Source organism: Triticum urartu, chromosome 6 (genome assembly GCF_003073215.2).
Source record: "Triticum urartu cultivar G1812 chromosome 6, Tu2.1, whole genome shotgun sequence".
NCBI classification, from domain to species: Eukaryota; Viridiplantae; Streptophyta; class Magnoliopsida; order Poales; family Poaceae; genus Triticum; species Triticum urartu.
The window spans coordinates 283,049,170-283,055,187 of record NC_053027.1 but is presented as its reverse complement, the minus strand read 5'-3'; positions in this window follow the sequence as shown (position 1 = coordinate 283,055,187).

Below are 6,018 nucleotides of genomic sequence, written 5' to 3'. Positions count from 1 at the left end.
TCCAATTTTCCTTGAATCGCTACAATCTGCATTGGTAATTTTCTTTGATTCATACCCAATTTAAAAATGTTCTGAGTACTGATTCTGGCCACTATAATAAAATATATATTATTAGAACTGATTATGGTTCATAATTTGAAAAAAAAGTATAGTCCTTTAGCATGGCCGGACTAACCTTTTGTTTGTAGCTCCTCCACCGAGTTATATTTCTCATTTATGTACACAACTGGTTACTGTTTGAGTAGTATCATATGCAGATTGTTTAGTACAGTAGTAATATGAATAGCATGATTTAATTCAGGTTTTGAGAATTTCTAAATTATGTCATACTATGTAGTTCGATAGAACAGAGCAACAAAATATACTATATTCCATAGCTAATTTATAAGTGTTATTTGATGTACATGTCATTCTTAGCTCTCCGGGGTTTGATTTGGTGTCATGTTCCCATGGGTGGATTTTAATAGAGGCATATAACCATTACATTCTTCTACTATTCATGCTAGCTATGAGAGTTGTTCTAGCAGACCTTTATTTGTTGAAATAGTGGAATAGATTTCTCCCATTACTGTTTTACATGCAACGGTGATGCCTAATTCAAATTGTATGATTGTGGAGAACCAAGTGCCCTGACCTATGCTATAAAGAGATCATGTGAAAACAAAGCTGAAGTTGTTGGTCGGGGTGAGAAGGAAAGCGGTCTTTAAGCAACACTAAACCTGGGTCATACATTTGGTCATGTATGTAATATCTCCTATAATTGTTGTTTTTATGTTTAGTTTATCTGTCTTGCATTATGATGGTCCAGGTATACATACTTGGATAAGTTGCCAACCCAGTAAGAAGTTTGCCTTATTTTTGTTGCTACCGCCTAGTTTGTTAGAGCATTTGATGGGGATGACTCATGTGATCATTTTCGTTGCTTACTAAAATAAACAGAAAACAACAAAAATAGTATTTATTTGCTTTAAGTCATCAAATACTTTTCATTATGATATTGTAAATCATTATTTTATTGAGTGCATGTTGAGGTAGCATTATCTTTTTATCTGCTTTAGGTCACCAGATAACTCCTCCTTGGCAGTGTATGGTGAAGTATGATATGAAAGAGAGAGGGCACCGGGGCGAAGGTAAAGTGGGGTCATACGGTTTTAAAGGAAAGGGCTGCAGCGAGAAATGTCATGCTATGACGGAAAACCGAGTAGGAAGGTGATGGCCTGGTAGAAAGGGAAGGGTGTTTCTTGGGATGGAGTTTTTGTGTTGGGAACGCGTGTTGGAGACATGACGGATAGTCCGGACAGCCGTATTTCTTCCCCACATATGGGCTGGATTTTCGGGAGTCGGGTCTATCCCGGCGGCTGAATTTTGTGGAGCCCATTGGGAGCTTGTTTGGTCTCCGAAAATGCCTGAATGTATGCGGGAGAAATGAGCTTGGATCTTATATTCGATTTTGAAGATGACCTTAATCATTTGCTTGATTAATTTATACGCATTGTAGCCCATAGCAACGCACGAGCGTTCTACTATTATGTCTTGCATATGAATACCCATGGTGACAATGGGGTATTATATTGATTCACTTGAGATATGTTTTGGCACTCAACTCGTGGATTCCCGAGGTGACATTGGGGTAATCTATGCATAGGGGTTGATGCATGTTCTCGTCTTTTGTTTCTCTGGTAGAAATCTTGGGGCACTCTTTGAGGTTCTTTGTGTTGGATTAAGTATTATGAATATGAATTTGCGTTGATTTTATTTTAGTACGAACTCTTGATAGATTGGTCGGAAAGAATAACTTGGTGTTATTTTACTATAAACTCTTGATAGATCGATAGGCAAGAATAACTTGGTGTTATTTTAGTACGAACTCTTAGATAGATCAATCAGAAAGAATAGGTACAAACAATTTCTTCTTATGTTTTCCGCCAGATAGGAACTTTGGAGTGGTTCTTCCGCACTTTGAGGGATGGTTATATGATCCAATTAGATTAGCATTATTGAGAGATTGCACTAGTGAAAGTACAAACCCTACGCCTCATTTTCAAGCATTGCAATACTGTTTGTACTCCATTTTATCAATTGCTACCTTGCTCTTTTTTTATTGTTCTCATTACAAAAACCAATATCTACTATCCATATTACACCTGCATCACCATCTCTTCGCCGAACTAGTGCACCTATACAAATTACCATTGTATTTGGTGTGTTGGGGACACACAAGACTCTTTGTTATTTGGTTGCAAGGTTATTTGAGAGAGACCATCTTCGTCCTACGCCTCCCACGGATTGATAAACCTTTTGTCATCCACTTGAGGGAAAATTGCTACTGTCCTACAAAACTCTGTGCTTGGAGGCCCAACACGAGTCTACAAGAATGAAGTTGCGTAGTAGACACACATCTGTTCATCCTTCTGAAGAAGACCCGGAGGGCCCCGCGGCGGAAGGAGGGTGAAAGTGCAACTAATCCCTAGGTGGTTTTTGTAATTCTTAACAACATATAGCTCATTGAACTAATACTCTTTCAAGATGATCATTTCAGAAAGTTCAATGATTGGCATGGCATGAACTAGAGATGTGGACCCCTCAAAATGCTAAGGACACATATTGGCTCAAGCTCAAGACTCTATCTTTTCATTTTAGTGATCCAAGATCACATTGAGTCCATAGGAAAAGCCAATATTATTAAAAGGGGATGAGGTGTTGCTCAATGGCTTGCTTGCTCAAAATGCTTAGTGATATGCTCCCAAATCCCTCAACCACTTTCTCATATCCACATATATCCCAAACCAAAACTCAAACTCGGCCCCGCCGATTTGATCTATCCGGCGCCAGCGAGTTCATTTGACATAGCCATAGACAAAAACCCTAATCAGTTCGGTCTCACCGATAGGGATCTCGGTCTCACCGAGATGGGATTGCAAACTCTCTGTTTCCTTTCAGTAACATTTCGACCTCACCGAAATGAGTGATCGGTCCCACCGAGTTTGCCGGATCAACTCTCTGTTTGCCTATTACAGAAATCGGTCTCAACGAGTTCATGTGATCGGTCTCACCGAGATTACGTTATGCCCTAACCCTAATGAAATCGGTCCCACCGAGTTGACATGTCGGTCCCACCGAAAATCCTAACGTTCACATTTTGAACTAAATCTGTGTGACCGAGTTTAGCTATTCGGTCCACCGAGTTTGGTAAATTGTGTGTAACAGTTAGATTTTGTGTGGAGGCTATATATAGCCCTCCACCCATTCTCCATTCACGGAGAGAGCTATCAGAGCATGCCTACACTTCCACCATTCATTTTCTGAGAGAGAACCACCTACTCATGTGTTGAGAGCAAGATATTCCAATCCAACCACAAGAATCTTGATCTCTAGCCTTCCCCAAGTTGCTTTCCACTCAAATCAAATTTCCACCAAATACAAATTTGTGTGAGAGAGTTGAGTGTTGGGGAGACTATCAGTTGAAGCACAAGAGCAAGGAGTTCATCATCAACACACCATTTATTACCTTTTGGAGAGTGGTGTCTCCTAGATTGGTTAGGTGTCACTTGGGAGCCTCCGTCAAGATTGTGGAGTTGAACCAATGAGTTTGTAAGGGAAATGAGATCGCCTACTTCATGAAGATCTACCCAAGTGAGGCAACTCCTTCGTGGGCGATGGCCATGGTGGGATAGACAAGGTTGCTTCTTTGTGGACCCTTCATGGGTGGAGCCCTCCGTGGACTCACGGAACCATTACCCTTCGTGGGTTGAAGTCTCCATCAACGTGGATGTATGATAGAACCACCTATCGGAACCACGCCAAAAATCTCCGTGTCTACATTGCGTTTGCTCCCTCCAAACTCCTCCCCTTTCCCTTCTTATGCAATGATTTACATTCCGCTACTATACTCTTAGATTTGCATGTGTAGGTTGATTGCTTGACTTGTGATAAGTTGCTAAAATCTTCCAATACACAAAATTGGGAAAAGGCTATATTTTATTTAGTCAAGTAGTCTAATCACCCCCCTCTAGACATACTTTCGATCCTACAAGTGGTATCAGAGCTTTGGTCTCCATTTGCCTTGATTTCCATAGCTTTGCTGATCATAGCCTTGGTCTCACAACCTAGGAGAGTATGGCGTCTAGCGAGGGAAATTACCATCGTAGAGGTCCTTACTTTGATGGTACTAATTTGGCTAGTTGGAAGCATAAGATGAAAATGCATGTTCTTGGACATAACCCCGATGTTTGGGCTATTGTGTGTATTGGCTTGCAAGGTGAATTCTTTGATTTGAGAGAACCGAACCATGAAGCTACCGCAGAAGAGTTGAAGATGCTGCAATACAACGCTCAAGCTTGCGATATCCTCTTCAATGGATTGTGCCCCGAAGAATTCAACAAAATCAGCCGTCTTGAGAATGCAAAGGAAATTTGGGATACTTTGATTGATATGCATGAAGGTACCGACTCCATCATGGAATTCAAATTGGATGTGCTTCAAAGTCAGCTTGACAAGTTCAAAATGAAGGATGGTGAAGGTGTTTCTAAAATGTACTCTAGGCTTGCTCTCATCACAAATGAGATTGCCGGCTTAGGAAGTGAAGAGATGACCGACAGCTTCATCATCAAGAAGATCCTAAGAGCCTTGGATGGAAAATATGATACCGTGTGCACATTGATCCAAATGATGACCAATTATAAAGATCTCAAGCCAACAGAAGTCATTGGGAGAATTGTTGCTCATGAGATGTCACTCAAGGAGAAAGAAGAGCTTCACAACATGTCAAGTGGTGCTTACAAAGCCTCATGTGATGCTCCTACATCATCAAGTGAGAAACCAGTCTTCAATGAGGAATTGAACCTAATGGTGAAGAACTTCAACAATTTCTACAAGAGTAGAAGCAAAGAAAGAAGTTCCAAGTCAAGGTCCTACAACGACAAAAGATCTTCTAGTCATGAGCGTAATTGCTACAATTGTGGAAGACCTGGACACTAGTCCAATGAGTGTACGGCTCCCTACAAAAGAAGAGAAGACTCACCTAAAAGGAGAAGTAGAAGAGAAGAATCACCTCCAAGAGAGAGAAGGAGTACAAATGATCGTTATAAAGGAAGAACCTCTCGCAAAAGCAAGGATTCGGAAAGGTAGGACAAGTCATCAAGCAGCTACACAAAACGAAGACATCTAGCTCACGTTGGTGAATGGGTATCCGACTCTGACTCTGACCATCACTCTGAGAGAAGTTATCACTCTGACTCCGAATATACTCAAGATGAAGGTGTTGCCGGTCTAGCACTTGTGTCAACAAACTCCTATGACATATTTGACTCACCAAATGTAGGAATTGGAATATGCTTCATGGCTAAAGGCCCAAAGGTATCACACCCCGAGTATGTTGATTTCAATAGTGATGAAGATGATTTGCTAGGTGATGATGATTTACTTGTTGACAACTCTAGTGATGAAAACTATGATGAACTTGCTATTAATCATGCTAATCGATATAAAACGAATGACGATGACAAGAAGGAGATTGAGCGTCTAACTAAGAACTAAACACTCTTAACTTAGCTCATGAAACTACCTTGGAAGATCATCGAGAGCTTTTAAAGACTCATGAGAAGCTACGCTTCGAAAAGCTCAATCTAGAGCAAGAGCGTGGGTTCTTAAAAGCAATCAATGATGATCTTCGTGAGAAAAGTTCCTCTTACATCACCAAGTGTTTACTCTTGTCTACTTACATGCCACAAGTAAAATCTAGTCACAAGAGTAAGAAAGATTCTTCTTCTAGTAGTAACAATAATCATGTTAAATCCAATGTTGTTGCTTCTAGTAGTTCTCTTTATTCCACTAATGATTCTCTTAGCCAAGTTACACTTGTGCAAGAAAATAGCTTATTGAAGGGAATTATAGAGAAAGGTGTTTACAAGAGCCTTGCCGGAAGTAAGCAATTTGAGGAAATTGTATGCAAGCAAGGAAGGCACCGGAAGAATCAAGGTGTTTATTTTGAATGAAAGTTCAATGCCAATGGATTTGAGT